The 26,996-nt window shown below is 42.6% G+C and overlaps 1 protein-coding gene across 6 annotated transcripts in view; it reads left to right on the top strand.

Annotated features, from left to right (window-relative positions):
• Positions 1-4,344: 4,344 nt before the first annotated feature.
• Positions 4,345-26,996, top strand: part of nlgn1 (neuroligin 1) — a 553,113-nt gene continuing 530,461 nt past the window's right edge. For all 6 annotated transcript variants that reach the window (XR_013285243.1, XM_077533451.1, XM_077533449.1 and 3 more), the window contains exon 1: positions 4,345-4,705. The gene's annotated coding sequence lies outside the window, so the exon portion shown is untranslated. The remainder of the gene's footprint in view (positions 4,706-26,996) is intronic.

The raw sequence follows: 26,996 nt of genomic DNA, 5'->3' as shown, positions 1-26,996 counted from the left end.
GAGACCTTACCCTGGACACAACCTCAGCCACAAAAAGAGAATTTTTAATTACAGACTGTCCCGAGCAAGAATGGTGGTAGAAAATGCATTTGGCATTCTGGCATCCCGGTGGAGGATTTTTCATCGCAGGATTAACCTGCACCCCAAAAACGTTGACACTTTAGTTGTGGCTGCCTGCACGCTCCACAATTTCCTCCTTGCCCCTTCAGAAAATATAACGCTGCTGGAGGAGGCTGAGGAATTGGGGAGACAAATGGCACCAGTGAAGAACATGGGAGGAAACAGGGATTCAAGGGAGGCCTGTGGTGTAAGGGAGATTTTTGCCACCTTCTTCACCTCCCCCGAAGGCAGTGTGTCCTGGCAGGACATGATGGTGTCCTAAATACACTTTCCACACATGGAGGATTGCCAATGTAACCATTTTGAATTTTTAAATATGTAAAACAATTGTTAAAAATGTGACTGATAATTACTGTAAATAAAAACTTTAAAAAAAAAAAAAGAAAAAAAAAAAGAGTATTTGCCTGACAATGTCCCTGAATGTTGCACTGCTGTGAAAATGGGCCATCGTGACATCTACTTCACCTAGAAGTGTGAAGTGGGGTGGGGGATGAGATGTCTTGTTCACAACACAACACAGAAAGTAGTGGACTTTACTTGAAGAGTTCACAGTTCAGAGCAGTTTCTATAAACCTTTAATAACTTGGCTACAACAATTGTTCCGGTTAAAATCTTCACTTGTAAAAATGTGAAGTTAAAGCATAAATAGTAGCTAATATTACATGTAACTTAACATTAAATCATTAAAAGAAAAACCTGAAAGATATGTACATTATGTAACAAACAGTACAGTGCAAATGTTTTTTTTTTCATTAAAAGTAAATTGATGATGCTCAAAATTTATTTTTCATTTTTTTTCCCCCTATTCCTCAACGAACTTCATCATCTTGTTATCTGGTGTGATTCTCTATGCAGTTCTTCTACTTGGTCAGTTTTTGCAGTTTCTTGGCAAGTTGCTTTTCGAAGCACTCTGGAATAAAGTTATCCCCCTTTTGTCTTTGCATTTTGGCATTTTCGTTGATTCTGTCTCTTCATGTCATTCCAGATTGACTCCATCATGTTAATATCAGGAGTCCGTGACTTTGGTTGTGTCTGTGAGGTTGTTATGTCACAGAATAAATTTGGGACCATAATTTTCTGATAGTTTTGCATTATGAATCTAGACAACTATAAAATAGCACTTTACTGTATCAAAGCACATATTTATTTTTAATTGCACGTAACATCTCACAGACCTGTTATTACAGGTTATTTATATTTTCAAAATGGCAAAATATATTTACTAGATAAACTTAAATTAGAGAAGAAAAAACTGCAGCATACTTGAAATGGTTTTGGATCACTACAGGGATTCTCGTGCCCAGCGCACACTGGAGTCAAAGAAAAAGAAAGAGAAGAGACAGACAACGGGGTCCATTTTCAAGACGTCTCTCTTTTGAGTCTTGAAAATTGTTTTTCTCTTTTTTTTTTCCCCACGTCTTGTCTGTAGTATTCCCCACCCGCTGCGGACATTTGTTGCGTTTAGCTCCACGTTATGTGAAGCCTCGAGCACGTCAACAACCCTTTCTCGACTTTTTAATTACACAACTTGCATAAATGTTTTTACTATCGGCTGCATTGTAAAACTCACCGTCCACTCCCATAGCTTCTGCTATGATATTCCATGCAGCATCCTTTTTTGGGTTGTCCTTATAAAAAGGATGTGCCGTGTCATATATTATTTTGTGGTTTTCCACCTGCAATATAAACCTCTCCTCGTCCATGTTCGCTGGCGTCTCCGTTAATGAGCACATGGCCCGGCGACGCCCACGTCACGTTCTGCTGAAAAGCTGGCGAAATAGGAGCTGGCGAGTGTTTTATTCTGAAAGGTAACCGGAAATTTATTTTGAAACTGCGTCGGTCTTCCTGTCCCGCTCGATGTGTTTTGTGCTAGCTTGCCATTTGCCGGAGGCCTACCGCTGCGGCGTCCGGCAAAAATAGAAAATAGGCTATCCTTGCGGAAGGCTTGCGGCGTGCCGCAAGCCTTCCGCAGTCAACACGCAACGCACCCGCAAGCGGTGTAAACTGCACCATTCGAATGAATGGAATCTAATTGCTTGCGGCGCCGCACCGCACCGCAACCGCACCGCAACCGCATCCAGTGAAAACCCGGGGTAAGAATGCAGTACAAATGTCGCAACAGACTATACTCTGTATACTAATTTTGTTCCTGTCATGGTAGCCCACCCTGGTGGGAGAACCTCATGGGTTTTTATTTGCTTTTGAAAATTGGGGAGTTGACCGATTTCTTCTTGGGTGTGGATTGTGGCTGTGGCCTAAGAGGTAGAGGTGGTTCAGCAACCAGAAGGTCTGCTGTTCAATTCCCACTCTCTCATTTTTTTCAGTGCACTATGCAACTGAGGCTGGGATTAAAGAGGCATTTGTCTGCAGAAGAACTTTTTCTGTGTGAAAATTTCCAATTTGTGATGTACAACACTTAACCTAACCTGTATTCACATCACATAGCCTAAAACCAGTTGAAACTAGATGCTAGTTACATCAGTTCAAAAACAACACTTGTTACATCAGTACTTAACAGACACTTGACCTCAGGTCATGAACCCAACTTAACAGGTCATGAACTCAAACTTAACCCTGGCGTGACCCCAGACGTGACAGAATGTCTCTCACCACGACGTTCTCTGTGCCCATGCCTCCTTCGTAGCCGTCGCGTCCGACGAACTTGGGGACCGACAGGGTCCAGCAGAAAGAGGGGGATTCTAACGTCGTCTTTCTGATAGAAATATTATGTTGCTTACATTTGTTATACATCCACCGGTAACCATGGTCCGTTCCAAAGCCTTGTAGTTGATCGACAACGGAATCGGTCCCAGCGTCCAAGTCGTACCTCCGCCAGAAATGCAACCTGGCTCTCAATAGTCTATGTAAATGTCTCTCTGTGATAATGATTCATTGCAATGGCAGGCTTTTCAATATGTCCAACTCATCCCCAGCCTAAAATAAATTTCTATCATTCTATCCCTTGTCGCTTGTGTCTCTTTTCCTTGACCTGTCAACTTTTAAAGAAGTTGCGTTCGATTAGCTTATCTAACTGACCGGTACAAAGCCACAGCTACTTAGTGCGCACGCTTTAACTGTTTCGTGCGCATGAACAACCCACTTAGTGCGCACGCTGTAACTAATTTGTGCACACAAAGCAGTAGTTTGTGCGCACTAACTAGTTTTTTTCCTTCAATATGTCTGGGACTCCGTAGAAATCTAATCGGACAAAAGTAAATACATAAACCCACAAGTGACTGGAAGCTACGCAGCCAAGGCACACAAAATGAAGACAATGGGCTGGAAATAAAATATTATAATTTCCTGTAAATTGCAAGCGCATGTCAATGCTTTTTGGTTGCATGAATGACAATTGGCCAGTGCCGCACAAACTCCTCATTCTTTCAGTTTTAAATTAAGCTTATTTTCCAAAACAAAAACGATTCTTTTTTTAATTTATTTTTTTAAGCACATATTTTATCTGTTTAACTTTGTGGGGTACAATGGGCAAAGTTTGTGCATATTATATTTTGTACCATGTACGTTTTCCTCCCTCTGCTAAAAGGACCTGGTAAGATGGATGAGAGACGTTAATGGTGAGAGACTAATAACAATTACAGGACAAATTTCCGTTAAATACGCTGGTGTTAATTAGGAATTTCTCATTCAATTCACATACTGTTATGACAAACCAGTGTTTTTTTTTTCTGACTTGTTATACTACAATGTTATTTCCATCATCTTCCGCTGATCATAAACAATCATCAGAACACAACGTAGCATTGTGGTACCAAACTTGTGCAGGAATTGCCAACAAAAGCACCATGAATCGGAGCATAGAAGGAACCTGCTAGAATAGATAATAATAATAATAATAATAATAATAATAATAATAATAATAATAATAATAATAATAATAATAATTGTTATTATTATTATTATTATTATTATTATTATTATTATTGTTGTTGTTGTTATTATTAATTATTATTATTGATGATGTATGGATGGATGTTGATATGCTTTTTTTTGTTAACTCGAAAGATGATTTCATGTCGTTGTAGTACGATTTATCTACATACATTCAAACATACAGTCGGTTACAACCAAAGGACGAGAATTCACATAATTACCATCTTTAGGGCAAAGCACGGCGTAGTCCACCCCACACACGCTGCTCACATATGAAGAGGGTTTATTTATTTATTTATTTATTTATTTATTTATTATCAGCCAAGTGCAGCCTGTATCGTGAGAAGAGGACGGCGGTGGGGGTGGAATCCTTCATCTTTCCAGCATCACCGCCATTTCTGAGGTAGACGGTTTGTGCGTCAAACGCTCTGTGCGTTGTGGCTGCATGCTCGTCGTCGAATATAATCCGTAATATCGACGTGGATCAATGAAACGCATCCAATTAACCACTGATTTTTTCCGTGAAGCGGAACCCCCACCCCCACCTTTTTTTTTTTTTTTTTTTTGTCTGGCAGTGTGTTCATTTGAACCCATTATTTTGTGGGCTATGTCGACAAAAAGGCTCCATTTTCCAGTTGATAACGCAATGCACAGAGGACGACTGTGGACCAAGCAGACTGGAGACACTTACATGGTAAATACGCATCTTGTCAAATTCTCTAGTCGGGAGGAAGGAATTCGGTAATATGGCATGGCACGACTGATGAACTGAAGTAGCCTGTTCAGTGGTTTGAATGTCTTAATCGCACGACATTGGAGAAAGCGATGGCGGGGGAGTTGGTATAGGGGGGCTAAATTCACCTATACTTCATGTCGTCATTTCTGCGGAGTGGTAAGGGATAATGAGGAAACGTGCTTTTTTTTTTTTTTTTTTTTTTTTTTTGCAATCCCCTTTCAGACGGCTAATAGACCCGGCACATCCATTCTGTTTGCGCAAACAACAGCATTATAGACTGATTTAATAAATCGGGATCCAAATCCCATCATGTCCCCATGACGTTTCTCAACTTTAACTATCTGGAATGTCATACATTCAACATTGCTTTGGCGTATGTCCCTTCCAGATTGCGTGGATGCAATTTCTCAAACAAAATAGCCGACTAGATAATCATGATGCCACACTCAAATTTATTTATTTATGCCTCAATAATTTTAGATCTTTTCCAAAATTGATTACTGGATCTGTGGATGGGGGAGGAAAAATTATTATGATATTTAATATAGATCTATGTTTTTGTGTGTGCAAGGTTCATTTGATATTTGCAACAATTTGGGGCACAGTTGTGTGATTAACATGGATTAATGCATTATCTTTTACTAACACTATTGACATGGCCAGTTAATTAAATGCAGATGCGTTTATTGAAGCTATACCAAATTTTATGATCAGCAGACACTGTAGTTCAAAATATAACCTTGTCTAATAATGAAGTGTAATGTCCTTATCTGGCTTTGTGATTGTATTTGTGTCTTTGTATTATCACATTGCCTTAACTGTTTCTGGAATGAGGGGGCCAGGCTAGAGCAGTTCATGGAGTCCCTGGGGCTCTGATCTACATAGCTGAGCCCTCAACGAAAACATCTAGTCAATGCTTTCTTCATCCCTCGCACCCCACCGACAACCTCTCACTTTTGTTCTTTCCTTTAATATGGCCTTCTTTCCTTTCATTTTGCCTTAGTAAGTATAGGCTAAAGTGTTTAAATTGAATTGAAACTGAATAATGGAATTGCAGTTATTGCTTTCAAAATTTTGAAGAAGCCATTTTAAATTCTCACTGCCTTTCACCCAGTCAGCTGAGATAGGCTCCTGCTGAACCTAGTTAGGGTAAGCGGCACAGGTAATTGATGGATAGATATTAAATTCTTCTAAATACCATTCCATAAATAATCATCGCTGAATGCAATATGTCAAAATAAAACATTTATTGAGTGTACAAGCAATGACTTGGTGATATTTTAACAAGTTCCTTGACTTACGAGGTTAAATCATGCCGTGACTTGTAATTAAAATCACTCACACCTCAATTCAACTTTCTCCATTGAAATGAATGGAAATTAAGTCATTCAAGTCACGCACCAAAAATGTTTTAATATGTTTTTACATACATATGAATTTACTACATATGAATACTTGTTATTAATAAGGTTGCTATAATAATAGTGCAGTGATAAAAAAACAACAACAACAAACAAACTTGTAGAAGCCTATAACCTAATAACCATCGACAACGTTATAAAATTTGTCCTTTTCACAATGTGGTAGGCCGACAATGTAATAAATGGCAAATATTGTAATAAAAGTCCTGAAGCTAAAATGTAATCAATTTTGACCAATAATTTAGTAATATTTAGTTATTGGCTAGTTATTATGTGTAACGAGCCAAAACGCTGGTTCAGATGCCAGGAGAAAAAAATAACATAAAGCGCGAGCACAATACAAAAAAAAAAGTTAAATAACAAAAAACACTTGCAAAAGGCAAGGAGAAACAGGAGTTAACAAAAAATCCTTACAACCGGACCCGTCGCCAAGGGCGGGCCTTGGGGGTCCGTGCCCGCCCTGTCAGTCAGCCGTGCCCGCCCTAGCAAGATGACTCACCAACTATTCGTCCTATCAGTCACGTAAACTTGCGCCTTCTGTTTTAAGTCAAGCATGGTGTGCCAGCCAACCACATAACTCCTTTCAAGTTTGGCTGTGATTGACAACTAAGCAAGCCAATGACAATCAGGATCAGGAGGGGTGGGGGGAGACGCGCGCTCTGCAGACGTGCCTTAGCCAAATCTACTTCCGGGTAGATAGTGCGCATTTGCCGGCTGGCGCTGGCACAAGGACTGAGCAGTGAGCACGTCGTGCCTCGATCCAGCATGACACAGTTGACATCAATGGGAATCCTGAGTCCACTGGTTACGTTTACAAGTGAGTGTCAAACTTTTATTTTAATTAGTCAAGCCACACAGCACGGATGAATTGTAGCAATACACAGTATGCTGTTAACAGACCCAAGCAGTCACACATACACAACAACAACTAAGGAGCATAAAATTATTTATCACTAAAGCAGTTGCAGTACAATGTGAGTTGAATTCTCTTTTTTTTTTTTTTTTATTGCCAAGTTTGTTCATGTTGATGACTGTCACTAAGTTCTAATAAAAAAAAACAGCACTTTGCGCATCCTTTTGGATTGATATTCTGCTTAGTTTTTCACTGAACCCATATGTTGTTTCTGTATATCATCGACATTGTCACGCCGCCACCGGCGTGACAGGCCATGCTTTTATTTTCATAGTCATGTTTCCTGTTTTATTTTGAATTTCTGATTCCCTTCTCACCCCAGGTCACTTGCCCTTCCTGCAGTTCACTAATTACCGGTCCCCGCCCATGATCATGTCCACCTGCCACCAATCAACCAAGACAATAAAAGCCACCTGCACTTTCCCCTCAGTGCATGGAAGCGTCCCACAGTCCTCGAGTGCTTGTTCCTGTTGCCTTGTTGTTTTGCCTTATTTTTGTGCCTTATCCTCCACAGCGGAGCGCCCTTAGTTACCCCTTGTGCCTTGAGCCTTGTTTCCTCCCTAGCGCTCGCCTTTTGTTGTCCCCTGTACCTTTTGCCTGTTTTTTCCTCCCCAGTGGAGCGTTTTTAGTTCTCCACTTTTTGATTCCCCTTTCTACTCTCAAGTTGAGAGTAGACAGCTGTTGGCCGGAAATAAACCTGCTGCCTTTGTGGCCTACCTTTATCCTGCGTCTGAGTCCTACCTCTCCTCGTCGTGTCAGACATAACTCAACCTTATTTCTAAATCACGTTAAAACATCCATTGCTGCATACAAAGTGCTGTGCATGGAATAGAAATTAGTCTTTTAGTAGACACAAGTGAAATAAAATAACACTAAATAAAATTAATTAGAGTAAATATAAGTAGATAAGTATACACACAAATAAAATACTAAAAATAAAAAAAAATCTGTATAAGTATAGAAATAAAATAACAGAAAATACAGAAGGCACTATAAAAAAAAAGTAAAATGATGTGAAGTCTCATGCTGAGTCAAAGATCAAAGAATAGAGATGTCTGGCAAAAATGAAAGGAAATTTTGTCCATATCGTACAGCCCTAATCCAACACGCAAATGAAGGCAACTAGTAGCCAATTGGCGGGGTGGGCTTGCTGGTGGCGTCTGGGGACCGACTCACCAGTTCCAAATGACTGGGACTAGCCACAATCTACACACGGACATTCAAGATGAACTGAGCGAGCAGTGTCTGGGATAGTATGGGATGGATAACGATAAAAATTAATGTCTATTCTAAATAATGTATATGATTGATGCGTTATAGTAATGGGTCGATGGGGACGGGTCTCGAATAAGCTTCGGCTTCTACCCGTCAGCCCTTCTTTCGGACGTCAATGTTGCAAATGATGTGATGTGATTGATGTAAACTGTAATGTGTCCGAAAGGAAAAAATGAATAAACTAAAACTAAACTAAAAACTAATTCCAGATAGAAGGGGCTGGGTCACAGAGTCATTCATTCGGACATAGTTGTTTACAGAAGTGAAGAGTGGATTTGTTTCAAATGAACTTTTGAGTTGAATAAATGCAAAATGAACTACACATTTTTTTTCAGTTTGTCTTTTAGATTTCAGAACGAACTGCCGCTTTTAAGTGACAGAAAATATTTCTGAACACTTTTGCAGTTGTCACAATGCTGCTGTTCAACCTGATGAACATTAGATTTAGGTTGATAAAGTGTGCCCCCCCAAAAAAAGGTAATGCCCCCCCTACAATTTCTTTCTGGTGACGGGTCTGCTTACAACGCAAGCAGGCTATATCAATATACAATAACACACACTACAATCTAACTATATACAAAACAGAAAGCGCCGTGGCAGATACACGTGAAAATACTAATCAAATCAAACACAAGACTATACTATAACGCGAGACTACGATTCAAGAACAAAAGGTCTAGAGAATGACTTGAGCAAGGGCTGCGTGCAAGAAATAATCCGACAGTGATCTGTCGCTCCGGGAGTCCTTTTAAAGACCTCTTGATTGTGAAAATGTGCCTCAGGTGTGGCGCAGGTGGACACGCCCCCTTCACTTGCCCACTGGAAAAACACCAGACACAGACTGAGAGCAGAAACATGACAGTACCCCCCCCTCAACGGACGCCCCCTGGCGGACCACCTGGTTTTGACGGGTTAGCAGCATAGAAGGTCCGCAGGAGGGACGGATCCAGGATCCAGGAACGGGGGAACCACTGACGCTCCTCTGGCCCATAGCCCTCCCAGTCAACCAGATACTGGAAACCCCTGCCCCGGCGCCGAGAGTCCACGATTTCCTTCACAGTGTAGACGGGGTCCCCATTCACCAGTCGGGGAGGAGGTGGCAGAGCCGTGGGAGGGTTCAAAGGGCTGGAGGCTGCAGGCTTGAGTAAGGAGACATACATTCATACACAATCTTAGAGTGGAGGGCAGACGGAGTCTCACCGATACCGGGTTGACCACTGTGTCCACTTCATAAGGTCCGATGTACCGTGGACCCATGTTTCTTGAACTCCCTGCCAAATGCCGATCCCAGATGCTTAGCCAGACTTTGTCCCCAGGCTGGTAGGTGGGCGCTGGGCGACGGCGACTGTCCGCAATTAGGCGGTTGCGGGTGGCCGTGCGGGATAGCGCAGCTCGTGTCTCCTGCCAAACTCGCCGGGCCCGCTTGAGGTGGAGCTGCACGGTGGGGAGGTTCACCGGCCCTTCTTGGGATGGGAACAGCGGTGGTTGATAGCCGTAGGCTGCTTCAAAAGGTAGTAGCCGAGGACACCAGGGTGTTGTGCGCGTACTCTACCCATGGCAGGTAGGTAGTCCAGGAGGCGGGGCAATGAAGGCACAAACAACGGAGGGCTGCTTCCAGGTCCTGGTTGACTCTTTTAGTCTGGCCATTGGACTGGGGGTGATATCCAGATGACAAACTCGTCGTGGCTCCTAACAGCTTGCTGAACTTCCGCCAGACCTGGGAAACAAACCGGGGTCCTCGGTCTGAAGCCAAGTTTTTGTGGTCTGTAAAGACCGTAAAAGGTTCTTTAGCCCCTTCCAGCCAATGCCTCCATTCCTACAAGGCCAGTACAATGGCCAATAGTTCCCGGTTCCTCACGTCGTAGTTCGACTCGGCTGGGCTTAGACGCTTGGAGAAGAAGGTGCAGGGGTGGAGCTTCTGGTCGACCGGAGAGCGCTGGGACAGGATGGCCCCCACTCCTGAATCCGACGCGTCCACCTCGACCACAAACGAAAAGTCGGGATTAGGATGGGGAAGCACCGGTGGGTTAACAAACATATGTTTCAAGGCTGAAAACGCCACTTCTGCTTCAGTGGTCCATTTAAAAGGGATTTTATTTGACGTTAAACGGGTAAGAGGTGCGGCCTTCTGACTATAGTTATATATAAATCTCCGATAGAAATGAGCAAATCCTAAAAAACGCTGCAATTACTTCCGAGTGGTTGGTGTCGGCCACTCAACAACAGCTCGAGTCTTTATTGGATCGGCCCTAAGCTGGCCCCCTTCAATAATAAATCCCCAAAACAGCACTGACTTAGCATGAAATTCACATTTCTCCGCTTTCACGTATAGTCGATTCTCCAGTAGCCTTTCAAGAACCAGCCGGACGTGCTGGCGATGCTCTTTCATATCCCGTGAGAAAACCAATATATCATCCAGATAAACAAAACAGAACACGTTGGTCATGTCTCGCAAAATGTCGTTAATGAAACACTGAAAAACTGCAGGGGCATTAGTCAAGCCAAACGGCATAACCAGATCCTCAAAGTGTCCCAGGGGGTCTTGAAAGCCATTTTCCATTCGTCCCCCTCTCGTATACAAACCAAATAATATGCACTGCGGAGATCCAATTTAGTAAACACCGCTGCCGACTGCAATGGGGCAAACGCGGCATCCAGCAGCGGCAGCGGATACTTATTCTTCACGTTAATTTCGATTAATCCTCGATAGTCCACACACGACCTTAAGGTCTTATCTTTCTTGTCGATAAAGAAGAAACCCGCCCCCACGGGGGACTTCGAGGGTCGAATAATGCCCGCAGCCAACGAGCTCGAAATATATTCCCGAAGGGATACCTGTTCCGGTTGCGATACGTGATACAAACGCGAGCTAGGTAAGGTGGCGTTCGGGACTAGATCAATCGCACAATCATACGGCCGGTGAGGTGGTAAAGACTGAGTGCGGTCCTTACTAAAGACCTTCTTCAAATCATAATATTCACTAGGTACATTATCTAAACAAATGCACTCAGTGTCAGTATCGACAGTTGGTATCGGTCTGCCATCTGCGGACTGAAAACAGTGCGCGTGACAAAATGTGCTCCAATTTTCCAAGGCTGGCTCAGCCCAGTCAATATCAGGGTTATGCAATTTTAACCAGGGAAGCCCCAGAACAACTGGAGCCAAGCGAGAAGGCATAACGAAAAATCGCCTTCGTTCTACATGATTCCCGGAAAGAGGTAAATCAAGCGGTCCGGTGACTTCCTTCACCTCTGCCAGGAGGCGCCCGTTAAGACTTTCTTAGTCACGTTTCCACAGGACAATTTAACGTATCAATAATACATGGATCGACAAAACAATCATCAGCGCCCGAATCAACAAGGGCTACTACGCGGACTCTCTTTCCGTAACCCGACACTTCTCCTTGCAGTTCCATACACTTAATGTGCGTTTCCGCGTTCAGTTCGGGAGGCGACTCGGGTTTAATCAGGTCGTACTCACACTGTCCATCGGTCGGGGTGTCAGTCTGGCGACTGCCCAGCTGGGTGGTCGAACGCCGATGAACCGTTGGCTTCCTCGGGCAGTTGGATACCCGGTGCCCCGGCTGGCCGCAGTACAGGCACTCCCCCGCGAGGAACCGCCGTCGTCTCTCATCCGGGGGTAGACGCCCTCCTCCTAACTGCCTGAGCTCATCCATGACAGTAGACAGCACCGGGGCGGGCCTGGAGTCAGAGTCCTCATTGCGGTGGGCACTGTCGGTCCTCCGAGTGGCTTGTGGCCGCTCTCCGTTCACGGCGCCGTTCCCGTAACCGATTGTCCACGCGAATCACCAGCGAGATGAGTCCCTCCAGACTATCGGTGTCATCACGCACTGCAAGTTCGTCTTTTACCAAAGAATTTGGTCCCCGGCGAAACATACAACTTAGTGCGCGATCATCGAACCCGCTCTCAGCGGCCAGGATACGCAAAGAAAAAGAATAATCTGCCACGGACTGATTACCGTGCACATAGTCTAACAACCGACTTCCGGCCTCCCTTCCCTTCACCGGATGGTCAAAGACCCGTTTGAACTCCAAAATAAAAGCGGGTAAGGAAGACCGGAGGTCCGGTTGCGCATTGCTCACAGCCATAGCCCAAGCAGCCGCTTTGGCTGTCAAGAGACTCATAAGAAAGGCCACTTTAGATGACTCACTAGAATATGTAGAAGGTTGCTGATCAAAAATGAGAGAACAATGATGCAAAAATGTGGCACAGTCCCCGGGCTGTCGATCATAACGAGACGGGTGGGGCTAAACGGGCTCACGGGAAGGAGCCGGTGGCGGAGACGCCGCGGCTGCGGTCGACTCCGGGTCCCAATGCTTGACCCGAACGTACAATTCCTGCATCTGTCGAGCGAGCAGGTCCATAGCTTTACTAAGTTCTGCCAAAGACGCCTCGTTTTTCCAGACCCTCTTCCCTTGGCAGGCCAAAGCATGTCTCACCTGGTCTGGGTCTACGGGATCCATATGGTCGGATTGTTATGTAAAGTTCCGACTACTGTCGGTGGAAAAGGGAATCCCAAAAAATGTAGGCCCAGACAGGAAAATACACTTTCGATGTGGTTTATTCACAAATCCACATAACACAAAACGCTGGCTCAGATGCCAGGAGAAAAAAAATAACATAAAGCGCGAGCACAATACCCGGAAAAGTTAAATAACAAAAAACACTTGCAAAAGGCAAGGAGAAACAGGAGTTAACAAAAAATAGTTACAACGCAAGCAGGCTATATCAATATACAATAACACACACGACAGTCTAACTATATACAAAACAGGAAGCGCCGTGGCAGATACACGTGAAAATACTAACATTAAATAAAAAGCAAGACTATGCTATAACACGAGAGTAAAAAGTCTAGAGAATGACTTGAGCAAGGGCTGCATGCAAGAAATAATCCGACAGCGATCTGTTGCTCCGGGAGTCCTTTTAAAGACCTCTTGATTGTGAAAATTCACCTCAGGTGTGGCGCAGGTGGACACGTCCCCTTCACTTGCCCACTGGAAAAACACCAGACACAGACTCAGAGCAGAAACATGAGATTATGTTTCTGGCTGGGATTTTCTTTTATCAAGTCAAGTCAGGTCAATAATGTAATAGTGAATAACCCAAGTTATTCGACAAAAGTGATTACGTTACATTTTCATTAAATTTCCATCCATCCATCCATCCATCCATCCATCCATCCATCCATCCATCCATCCATCCATCGCTTATCTGAAATTGGGTCGTGGGGACAGCAGCTTTAGAAGGGAAGCCCAGACTTCCCTCTCCCCAGCCAATTAAACCAGCTTCTCCGGCGTGATCCCAAGGTGTTCCCAGGTCAGAAGACAGACATAGTCTCTCCAGCGTGTCCTGGGTCATCCCCGGGGCCTCCCGCCAGTGGGACATGCCCGGAACACCTCTCCAGGGAGGCGTCCAGGAGGCATCCTAACCAGATGCACGAGCCACCTCAACTGGTTCTCTTCATCTCGGAGGAATAGCGGCTCGACACTGAGTCCCTCCCGGATGACCGAGCTTCTCACTTCTCAAGGAGAGCCCGAAGACCATGCGACGGAAACTAATTTCAGCCGCCTTTATCCGGGATCTTGTTCTTTCAGTCACAACACACAGTTCGTGACCATAGTAGGAGCGTAGATCGACCAGTAAATTGACAACTTCGCCTTTCGACTCAGCTCCTTCTTCACCACAACGGACCTTCTCTCACTCGTGAACAAGACCCCAAGATACTTGAACTCCTCCACTTGGGGCAGGATCTCATAGAGAGGGCTTCAATATATTCCAGTAATTCTTGCCATGACCAAGCTTCCAGCTTCCAGCTTTTTCAGTTCCAAAATTCACAATTTCCGATTACGTTGCCAATTATTCCCACATTCAACATTTTGGAGATTCTACATTTCACATTTACTTCCACATTATTCATCCGATTCACTTCATTCCAACTTCAATTTATTCCTGTAATTCACGCCATGAGCTCTTCCAGCTTTTCAGTTCCAAAATTCACAATTTCCGATTTCGTAGCCGATTATTCCCGCATTATACACTTTCAATTTACTTCCACATTATTCATCCGATTTACTTCATTCCAACTTCAGTACATTCCAGTATTTCATGCTATGAGCTATTCCAGCTTTTCAGTTCCAAAATTCACAATTTCCGATTTCGTAGCCGATTATTCCCACATTCTACACTTTCTATACTTCCACATTATTCATCCGATTTACTTCATTCCAACTTCAGTACATTCCAGTATTTCATGCTATGAGCTATTCCAGCTTTTCAGTTCCAAAATTCACAATTTCCGATTTCGTAGCCGATTATTCCCACATTCTACACTTTCTATTTACTTCCACATTATTTATCCGATTTACTTCATTCCAACTTCAACATATTCCAGCAATTCAGGCCACGAGCTCTTCCAGCTTTTCAGTTCCATAATTCACAATTTCCGATTTCGTAGCCGATTATTCCCACATTCTACACTTTCCATTTACTTCCACATTACTCATCCGATTTACTTCATTCCAACTTCAATCTGTTCCAGTAACTCACGACATGAGCTCTTACAGCTTTTTAGTTCCAAAATTCACAATTGCCGATTTCGTAGCCGATTATTCCCACATTCTACACTTTCCATTCAACACCATTCAATATCATTCAAAATCATTCAACATTATTCCAAATCATTCCACAGGTATTCATTCAGCTCTCCAGCCTTCACACGCCATTTCTCCAGAAATGGCATTTTATAGTTGTGTGAAGGCTGGATGCCTTCACACATATGTTTTTCACTCTTTATTATTTCAGTTATTATTCCGACCACTTTTTTGTCCAGCATCTACTTCCACATTTTTCACCTGATTCACTCCATTCCAATTTCAAACTATTCCAAAAATTCACGCGACGCGTTCTTGAATTTTTATTATTCCTACGATTCACGCCTTACCCACAATTCCCGATTTCGTACCCGATTTTTCCCCATTATTCTTAATGGGAGATTCGACATTTCACATTTAATTCCACATTATTCATTCGATTCACTTCATTCCAACTTCAGTACATTCCAGTATTTCATGCTCTGAGCGATTCCTGCTTTTCAGTTCCAAAATTTACAATTTTCGATTTCGTAGCCGATTATTCCCACATTCTACATTTTGGAGATTCTACATTTTCCATTTACTTCCGCATTATTCATCTGATTTACTTCATTCCAACTTTAGTACATTCCAGTAATTCATGCTATGAGCGATTCCTGCTTTTCCGTTCCAAATTTTACAATTTTTGATTTCGTAGCTGATTATTCCCACATTATACATTTTCCATTTACTTCCACATTATTCATCTAATTTACTTCATTCCAACTTCAGTACATTCCAGTATTTCATGCTCTGAGCGATTCATGCTTTTCAGTTCCAAAATTTACAATTTTCGATTTTGTAGCCGATGATTCCCACATTATACATTTTGGAGATTCTACATTTCACATTTACTTCCACATTATTCATCCGATTCACTTCATTCCAACTTCAGTACATTCCAGTAATTCATGCTATGAGCGATTCCTGCTTTTCAGTTCCAAAATTTACAATTTTCGATTTCGTAGCCAATTATTCCCACATTATACATTTTCCATTTACTTCCGCATTATTCATCTGATTTACTTCATTCCAACTTCAGTACATTCCAGTATTTCATGCTCTGACCGATTCCTGCTTTTCAGTTCCAAAATTTACAATTTTCAATTTCGTAGCCGATTATTCCCACATTATACATTTTCCATTTACTTCCGCATTACATTCCAGTATTTCATGCTATGAGTGTTTCCTGCTTTTCAGTTCCAAAATTTACAATTTTCGATTTCGTAGCCGATTATTCCCACATTCTACATTTTGGAGATTCAACATTTCACATTTACTTCCACATTATTCATCTGATTTACTTCATTCCAACTTCAGTACATTCCAGTATTTCATGCTATGAGCTATTCCAGCTTTTCAGTTCCAAAATTCACAATTTCCGATTTCGTAGCCCAGATCGTTATTCCCACATTCTACGTTTTGGAGATTCTACATTTTCCATTTACTTCCGCATTATTCATCTGATTTACTTCATTCCAACTTTAGTACATTCCCGTAATTCATGCTATGAGCGATTCCTGCTTTTCCGTCCCAAATTTTACAATTTTTGATTTCGTAGCCGATTATTCCCACATTATACATTTTCCATTTACTTCCACATTATTCATCTGATTTACTTCATTCCAACTTCAGTACATTCCAGTATTTCGTGCTCTGAGCGATTCCTGCTTTTCAGTTCCAAAATTTACAATTTTCGATTTCGTAGCCGATTATTCCCACATTCTACATTTTGGAGATTCTACATTTCACATTTATTTCCACATTATTCATCCGATTCACTTCATTCCAACTTCAGTACATTCCAGTATTTCATGCTCTGAGCGATTCCAGCTTTTCAGTTCCAAAATTCACAATTTCCGATTTCGTAGCCGATTATTCCCACATTCAACATTTTGGAGATTCTACATTTCACATTTACTTCCACATTATTCATCCGATTCACTTCATTCCAACTTCACTACATTCCAGTAATTCATGCTATGAGCGATTCCAGGTTTCAGTTCCAAAATCCACAATTTCCGATTTCGTAGCCGATTATTCCCACATTATACATTTTCCATTTACTTCCGCATTACATTCCAGTATTTCATGCTATGAGCGATTCCTGCTTTTCAGTTCCAAAATTTACAATTTTCGATTTCGTAGCCGATTATTCCCACATTCTACATTTTGGAGATTCTACTGTCTGATCTCGCTTACCTGTGCCAACTCTCCGTTATAAAGGGTTAAAATCCCCCTTTGTCTCCAACCGCAGTTACACGGAGCTTATGGAGGTGACGGGGACTTAATAAGCTGGCGTTGAAAAGGATTCGTTTAGGTTCTCACCGCCCCAGTTTTAGAGTGTCAGCCCCATCTCACTTTAGATTAACACCCCTAAAGAGTAACCTTTAATGATTTAAGGATATAAATCTAATCACACTCTTTTTACAGTGGCTCCTCTTCTAATGATCGATTGCACTTGTTAAGACCTAAATAATTTTAGCTGTCCTTGTTAGGACCGCAAGGGCTTGTTTTATTTTATTTATTTAAGCCGAAGTAACACTTTAGGATTGATGGTATACAGCTATCATTTATTTGGAATCGTTATCTATTCGATAAGAGATCGTTAAGGTATTTCAAAGTATGACTCAAATAGTACGAAAAGTTTCAAAGCAGGAAAGTGAAAGTTTGATTTAAGAAATCAATGATTAATGTTACAACACACATAAAAACTCTAAACCACATTTTGTCTTTCTTGATTTATTGCATGATTAATATTCAAAACCATAGCGAAGCGAACTCATTTATTATGGAGTATATTTTGATTACAGACAAAAGATAAAAATACACAAAGTAATTTTAAAACAAGTCAAACTTCATGTACTCACAATAGGTTGATCCTTGATCCAAATCACAAATGGAAGAAATACAACAAAGTAAAAAGAAGGGCAAAAGCTTTGAAAAAGTATTATTCCTTTGATGAGTGGTAATGACAGGTAGCTAAACTGTGATAAACCACCTGGGTCGAATAATCTTTAGGCTAAAAGATGCCAAAAGAGAAAAATTGAGGAATCTGGCTATTTACTCTCTTTGCTGTTAATTTAATAAAACAGATAAGAAGTAGGGAAAAACTATAATCTTCTAACAACAAATCAAAACAACTTGTCAGCTACAAATTATTCCTATCTTAATTGTTAGAAAACCTTCCTCAATTTAGCAAGGAGGGGCCACGGCAAAAATGGCAGAAAACTCATCTCTATCGACGATTCTTTGCTCTTTTGTTTTTTGAAATGTGATTCATTTAATTCTACTAATTTATAACCTCGGAGGCTGGACATAGCATGCATGAGTATGGGTGAATGTGTCTCAGCCAGTTTGTACTGGTTTTGGCAGACCACTGAGTCACAAGACATCTGGTGCTTACAATCGGTTTCAGTTCCCAAAGCCCAGTCTTGTGGACTTCATGAAACTTGCAAAACAACAGAATCACTTCCCATGACATCTTGTGACTTCCCCTGAACAAAGCCCCTGTCTGTTTACTCTGCAAAACACATTTATAGACAAAGTCTACTTTTTATGCTGTCGTGGCTCCTATGTCTTGATATGTACTATACCTCCTATTTATGAATAAAAACTCTTTCAAAGCATTACATAACATATTGCCCGTAAAACACCATTGATGATTAATATGAATACAAAACTTGAACAAAACTTGAATAAAGATACTTTTTCATGTCGTCTTGTGGTGACAGGCTTAACCTTAATACCCTACTCCAATTTAAGTACATGTGTTATAATAAATGCGTGTGCGTGCTGTGTGTTATGCTGGTTGTGTTACAATAAATGTGTGTGCGTGTTGTGTGTTATGCTGGCTTTAACTCATATATTTATCAAGCAGTGATGAGGCATGTCTAAACGTTAAAGAAGTTGGCACTATACTAAAGGAATTTTATACAAGTGTTAATGTGGCAACCCGACTATCTCATATCACTCTATAACATGGCATCCATTCTATCAATACACATTAAAGAACTTTATCATTCATGTTAGTAACATCACCTTAATTCATTAATGTTTTGTCTTTGGTGGCATCTGCTCAGCCCATGTTATCCGTCACACCCTCCTTGAGATAAGAGGGTGGACACAGACGCCGCCGCGGAAGGTGCAGGGTCCTGCACTCTCATCAAAGATCGCACAGAACGCCAGATGAATCGCTCCCAGACGAGTGGTCAGTTTCATCAATCACCATGGGGCTGCCACCCACATCAGCTCCAGCATCTCCCAGGCCAGAGAGATCATAGACGCGCACCAAGAGCCGATCATCAATACGGTAGCTGACAGGCGCGAGGGGGGAGCCGAGGGGGCCAAGCCAGAGTCGAAGAGGCGCATCAACACCTCAGACGCGGAGGTCGACTCATCAGGCGGTGGAGGTCCTGGCAAGGGCAGGACCCCAATGTCTCTCAGTGGGCCGGGGGAAGGGGAAGGCACGAGCGGATCAGTTGACGCAGCACTCGCACCCCCAGCCGGAGGCCCACCAGTGGTTGACTCAAGGCCTCAGTATGCTTCTGCGAGAGGCTCGCGTGGAGGCGTCACGTTGGAGCTCCGCTCGTGCGTTTGCCTTCCGACTTGTGCGCAATACACATCACAATACACATCGGTGTCTGCTGGAGTTTCACACCAAGTCCCGCTGTCGCTATGGCTGGGCCGCCACAGAGTGGCGATTCCTCTGCATTTTATGACGGATTCAGGAAGTTCAATTTAATTCAGAAACACGAAACAAAGCCGGGGGGTGAGTAAGTTCATCACCGTGGCAATTAATTATTGCCAATTTGCACCGGTGTCGGCCGTAAACTCGCCAAACACAACAGCCATGCGCTTAGCGAACACTTTTTTTTATTTTTTATTTTTTTATTGTTGTTTTCCGCCTCTCGTCCCAGGCACATATCCACATGCACAGCCGTGGTCTCCGAGCAGGAAGTCGATTTGCGCCGCCAGTTGTCTTCACGGAAACTATCTGGGCGGGGGGCGGGGAGAGAGAGAGAGAGAAAAAAAAGAAAAAACGCCATCGAACGGACCAATCAGAAGCGAGCTACGCCCCGCCATCTACGGCGTTCAAGGATTGGCGACGTGTGTACGGCAGCCGTCCACGAGCGACGCGGCACTTAAAATTCATGGCTCGCGTCGATCATGTGACCTACGGCGATCATCAACGCGAGAGCAAACGTGGAGGCATAAATTAGGCTTCACTCGATTCTGGGGCGACCTCGATGTTGTGGAGGTCGTCTGGAACGACCTATTCAACCGTTTGCAGCACCGGAGGATCCTGTCGACAAGCCCGTGGCTGGGCTGCAGGCGCCAGGGGGAGAGGATCACCTCTCCACGGGGTCCAGTCAGCGCATGAGCGTCGAGACGAGATCAGCAAGTAGGTGCCATCATCAAGGTGCGTGGTGATGCAACGGGAGTCATCTATGAGCAGCCATGTAACATGAAACAGTGGGTATGTGTACCCCAGGCAAGTCCCAAGGCCGTCGATGTAGGTTTCAGGGTATCGAAGCTCTCCCCGAGCCGACTGCAGCGTGCCGGAGGACTCAGAGATCACCGAATAAAAGTCAGATTGTGCCAAATCACGTCGTATGTCAACTTCATTATCATTTTTAACATAGAGCCCCTCACAAAAGAACCAGTTGGACTGAGTCGACAAAGGGAAGCAACAGGTTCCCGTCATCGCACCTCCAACGAGCCAAGCATATTTCATGTGGATGGTGCCGCACAGGATACACCGTGGAGTAGGGTTCTAAAACACAAACCAAAGTTACTAAACAAAATAAAGACAAAGCAATCTTAAAATCAAAGAGCAACAGCATGTTATATACATCCCCTCTAGGCTAGTTATCATGATCAACTTTTAATCACTATTTTCTGTTTCGTTCAAGTGGTAAACCTCTCGTCTCCCAGATTGATCAATGGTAATGGAAACATCATGAGGGACATCATCCAGCGGCCTTTCAGTCCTAGGTGACAATGAACCACTAGAGGGAATCGGCCCTCTACTGCTTTCATTGGCAATCCGAGGTGGAAGGGTAAAGAACGCAGACTAGGTAAAGAAGCAGGCAATCAAAACCAGTTGGTCGACAATGTTAAACCATAGGAGCATGGAAATAAAACCCCAAATTACTCCCCACATCACAAATTTAATAGTTCTAACAATCCAAACTTGTCTTTGTCCTATATTACCTTTAAGGCGAGCAACTAGGCCAATTACATAAATGGCTAGGGCCATGGCTAACATTCCTTCTAAAATCACGGTCCCGTAAATCAGGTGAAATGTGAAGGTCGAGGCCATATCAAGCACAGTCCAACATAAGAGGGCCACACCCTCAGCCAAACCTTTAGCTGTCTTCCAGTCAATGTGTATGCAGCCATGCATATAGACGACGAAAAGCCCGAGTCCCAGGGTGTATGTTTGAAACATAAACCGTAGCACCAGAACTTTTATCACCGTTGATATCAAAATAATAAAACGGGTAAATTGTAGCAATTCCCACCTACCCGTGCAACTGTAGCCCAGCCATATAATAAATAATGACCAAAATTCAACTTCATTACTCACGTTTAAAGTCCCAGGGCGTCCCTGGGTTCCTGTCGCGGTATTATTAGGTCCCGAGCAGCGACCGCTGCGAGGTCCCTATTGTTTTTGTAAAAATTATTATTATTATTATTATTATTATTATTATTAGGGCCCGAGCAGCGGCGGCCGCTGCGAGGCCCTATTGATTTTGAAGGAATTCTTCTTCTTATTAGGGCCCGAGCAGCGGCGGCGGCGGTGCCGCTGCGAGGCCCTATTGTTTTTGTAGGAATTATTCTTATTAATTCTTATTAGGGCCCGAGCAGCGACCGCTGCGAGGTCCCTATTGTTCCTGAAGGAATTCTTCTTCTTCTTCTTCTTCTTCTTTTTCTTTGTTATTATTCTTTTCCGCAAACAACCACATTTTTGAGGCACTAAACATGAACGAAAACTCACCAAACTTTACATGCAGATCGGGCCTGGCGAAAAATTTTATATTTTAAAGTCGCCATACATGATAACAGAAAAATGGCTCTGTAGCGCCACCTACATAGGTTTAACGGATCCCTGTCCCGCTACGATTGTCCTATGGCTACGAAAATTGTGTGGCACCTGTAGCACATCCAGATGAACAAAAACCTCTTTGATATGTGTACCCTAAAATAGACAGGAAGTGAGGTATGAGTATTTGAATGTTCAATTTTGGCCCATTTTTGCACATTTAAAGGGGTCATACTTTTGCCCGCTTCTCCTACACGGTTAAGCCGATTGACTTCAAACTTGGGCTGTACCATCTCAACACCTGGGACAACATCATGGTAAAAAATCAAAAGTTTTTGACATACTATATGACGGTGGCGGGGCATCAAATTTACAGTTTCAAAATTCTTACTTAACGAAGCATTGCCGGTGGTACGTTTAATCTAGAGCTACGAAAATTGGTACACATATGTAACAGACTATGATCTAGAAAAAAGCCTGTTGGTGCCATATGCTAAACCTAACAGGAAGTCCGGCAGAGGCGAGGCATCAAATTTTGTGTTTCAAAATTCTTACTTCATACTGTAAGTTTCACTGAGAGTGACCAAAATTTGAAGACATATGTAATAGCCCTCAAGGTACAAAAAACTCTTTTTGAACCATATGCTAAACCTAACAGAAAGTCCACCATTTTGATTTACTTTGGAACGTGTTGCCATTTTTTTGGCCATTTCATAGGGGTCTTATTTTAAGGAACTCCTCCTACAGAGTTTATCCCATCATCTTCAAACTTGGTGTGATTCATCTTAAGATGTTGAAGATGAAAAGTTATTGAAAGCTTTTTATTTCGTCGCGCGCTGTTGCCGTGGCATGCACTTGTTTGCAAAGGAAAAAAAAATCTTCTTAAGGAAGAATTCCCAGTTGTACGAAGCAGCTAGAGCTACGAAAATTTGTAGACATATGTAACAGCCCACAATGTACAAAAAAGTCTCTTGGTGCTATGTGCTAAACCCAACAGGAAGTCCCCCAGGGGCCGGGCATCACATTTTGAGCTAAAAAACTCCTCTTAAACGAAGCATTCCTGGTTGTACGTTTTACCTAGAGTTACCAAAATTTGAAGACATATGTAACAGGCCTCGAGGTACAAAAAACTCTTTTTGAACCATGTGCTAAACCTAACAGGAAGTACGCCATTTTGATTTACTTTGGAACGTGTGGCCATTTTTTGGGCCATTTCATAGGGGTCTTATTTTAACGAACTCCTACAGAGTTTATCCAATCATCTTCAAACTTGGTGTGATTCATCTTAAGATGTTGACGATGAAAATTAATTGAAAGCTTTTTATTTCGTCGCACGCTGTTGTCGTGGCATGCACTTGTTTGCAAAGGAAAAAAAATCCTTCTTAATGAAGCATTCCCAGTTGTACGAAGCAGCTAGAGCTACGAAAATTTGTAGACATATGTAACAGCCCACGATGTACAAAAAACGTCTCTTGGTGCCATGTACTAAACCCAACAGGAAGTCCCCCATTTTGTGCTAAAAAAAACCCTCCTCTTTAACGAAGCATTCACGGCTGTACGTTTCACCTAGAGCTATGATAATTTGGAGGCATACATAAGAGCCCACGATGTACAAAAAAAGTCTCTTGGAACCATATGCTAAACCAAACAGGAAGTCTGACAGTTTGATTTACTTTGGTATTTGTAGCCACTTTTTGGGGCCTTTTATAGGGGTCATATTTTCTACAAAACTTATCACATCGTCTTCATTCTTTGGCATGTTTCATCTTAAGATATTTAAGATGAAAAGTTATTGAATTTTTTTATTTTGTCACATGCCTTTGCTGTAGCGATGCATTGTTTGCAAAGAATTTTTTTTTTGAGAGTCTAAACATGGGCAAAAACTCACAAAATTTTGCACACAGATCAGATCTCTCACAAACATGAATATTTTATAATTTGTTGTGCAATTTGTAATAAATGGCTCAATAGCGCCGTCTAGATATTTTTATGAAGTACATCCGATTATATGGTTCAGCTAGATGTGTGAATATTGGGAGGCATACCTATCAGCCTAATACTTCCAAAAATTATTCCATAGCTATGTGCCAATACATTTTGATTTTATTTTAATTGTGCATCATTTTTGGCCTTCCATGAAACTTTGCAAACACAAAGCATGTCAAAAACATTTACAATTTAGACGGTTTCCTATGAAACAGTACCCCAACATGCCAGTACCCCGACATGCAAATACCCCAACGTGGCCCGGGTTGCGAGGGCCCAATATAGCTGCTCGCAGCTCTAGTTAGGGCCCGAGCAGCGACCGCTGCGAGGTCCCTATTGTTCTTGAAGGAATTCTTATTAGGGCCCGAGCAGCAGCGGCGGCGGTGCCGCTGCGAGGCCCTATTGTTTTTGTAGGAATTCTTCTTATTATTATTAGGGCCCGAGCAGTGGCGGCACCGGCGGCGGTGCCGCTGCGAGGCCCTATTGTTTTTGTAGGAATTCTTATTAGGGCCCGAGCAGCGACCGCTGCGAGGTCCCTATTGTTCCTGAAGGAATTCTTATTATTAGGGCCCGAGCAGCGACCGCTGCGAGGTCCCTATTGTTCCTGAAGGAATTCTTATTATTAGGGCCCGAGCAGCGACCGCTGCGAGGTCCCTATTGTTCCTGAAGGAATTCTTATTATTATTCTTCTTCTTCTTTTTCTTTGTTATTATTCTTTTCCGCAAACAACCACATTTTTGAGGCACTAAACATGAACGAAAACTCACCAAACTTTACACGCAGATCGGGCCTGGCGAAAAATTAGATATTTTAAAGTCGCCATACATGATAACAGAAAAATGGCTCTGTAGCGCCACCTACATAGGTTAAACGGATCCCTGTCCTGCTACGATTGTCCGACGGCTATGAAAATTGTGTGGCACCTGTAGCACATCCCAATGAACAAAAACCTCTTTGAAGTGTGTACCCTAAAGTAGACAGAAAGTGAGGTATGAGTATTTAAATGTCCAATTTTTGCCAATTTTTGCACATTTACAGGGGTCATACTTTTGCCCGCTTCTCCTACACGGTTAACCCGATTGACTTCAAACTTGGGCTGTACCATCTCAACACCTGGGACAACATCATGGTAAAAAATCAAAAGTTTTTGACATACTATATGACGGTGGCGGGGCATCAAATTTACAGTTTCAAAATTCTTACTTAACGAAGCATTGCCGGTGGTACGTTTAACCTAGAGCTATGATAATTTGGAGGCATACATAAGAGCCCACGATGTACAAAAAAAGTCTCTTGGAACCATATGCTAAACCAAACAGGAAGTCTGACAGTTTGATTTACTTTGGTATTTGTAGCCACTTTTTGGGGCCTTTTATAGGGGTCATATTTTCTACAAAACTTATCACATCGTCTTCATTCTTTGGCATGTTTCATCTTAAGATATTTAAGATGAAAAGTTATTGAATTTTTTTATTTTGTCACATGCCTTTGCTGTAGCGATGCATTGTTTGCAAAGAATTTTTTTTTTGAGAGTCTAAACATGGGCAAAAACTCACAAAATTTTGCACACAGATCAGATCTCTCACAAACATGAATATTTTATAATTTGTTGTGCAATTTGTAATAAATGGCTCAATAGCGCCGTCTAGATATTTTTATGAAGTACATCCGATTATATGGTTCAGCTAGATGTGTGAATATTGGGAGGCATACCTATCAGCCTAATACTTCCAAAAATTATTCCATAGCTATGTGCCAATACATTTTGATTTTATTTTAATTGTGCATCATTTTTGGCCTTCCATGAAACTTTGCAAACACAAAGCATGTCAAAAACATTTACAATTTAGACGGTTTCCTATGAAACAGTACCCCAACATGCCAGTACCCCGACATGCAAATACCCCAACGTGGCCCGGGTTGCGAGGGCCCAATATAGCTGCTCGCAGCTCTAGTTAGGGCCCGAGCAGCGACCGCTGCGAGGTCCCTATTGTTCTTGAAGGAATTCTTATTAGGGCCCGAGCAGCGGCGGCGGCGGTGCCGCTGCGAGGCCCTATTGTTTTTGTAGGAATTCTTCTTATTATTATTAGGGCCCGAGCAGTGGCGGCACCGGCGGCGGTGCCGCTGCGAGGCCCTATTGTTTTTGTAGGAATTCTTATTAGGGCCCGAGCAGCGACCGCTGCGAGGTCCCTATTGTTCCTGAAGGAATTCTTATTATTAGGGCCCGAGCAGCGACCGCTGCGAGGTCCCTATTGTTCCTGAAGGAATTCTTATTATTAGGGCCCGAGCAGCGACCGCTGCGAGGTCCCTATTGTTCCTGAAGGAATTCTTATTATTAGGGCCCGAGCAGCGGCGGCGGCGGTGCCGCTGCGAGGCCCTATTGTTTTTGTAGGAATTCTTATTATTATTATTATTAGGGCCCGAGCAGCGACCGCTGCGAGGTCCCTATTGTTTTTCAAGGAATTCTTATTATTCTTCTTTTTATTTTTTGTTATTATTCTTTTCCGCAAACAATCACATTTTTGAAACACTAAACGTGAACGAAAACTCACCAAACTTTACACACACGTCAGGCCTGGCGAAAAATTTGATATTTTAAAGTCGCCATAGGTGATAACAGAAAAATGGCTCCATAGCGCCACCTACATAGGTTAAACAGATCCCTGGCCCGCTACGATTGTCCGACGGCTATGAAAATTGTGTGGCACCTGTAGCACATCCAGATGAACAAAAACCTCTTTGATGTGTGTACCCTAAAATAGACAGGAAGTGAGATATGAGTATTTAAATGTCCAATTTTGGCCAATTTTTGCACATTTACAGGGGTCATACTTTTGCCTGCTTCTCCTACACGGTTAATCCAATTGACTTCAAACTTGGGATGTACCATCTCAAGACCTGGGACAAGACCTTGGTAAAAAATCTAAAGTTTTCGACATACTATATGACGGCG

Source organism: Festucalex cinctus, chromosome 10 (assembly GCF_051991245.1).
Source record: "Festucalex cinctus isolate MCC-2025b chromosome 10, RoL_Fcin_1.0, whole genome shotgun sequence".
NCBI classification, from domain to species: domain Eukaryota; kingdom Metazoa; phylum Chordata; class Actinopteri; order Syngnathiformes; family Syngnathidae; genus Festucalex; species Festucalex cinctus.
This window is presented reverse-complemented; position numbering and strand designations above follow the sequence as displayed.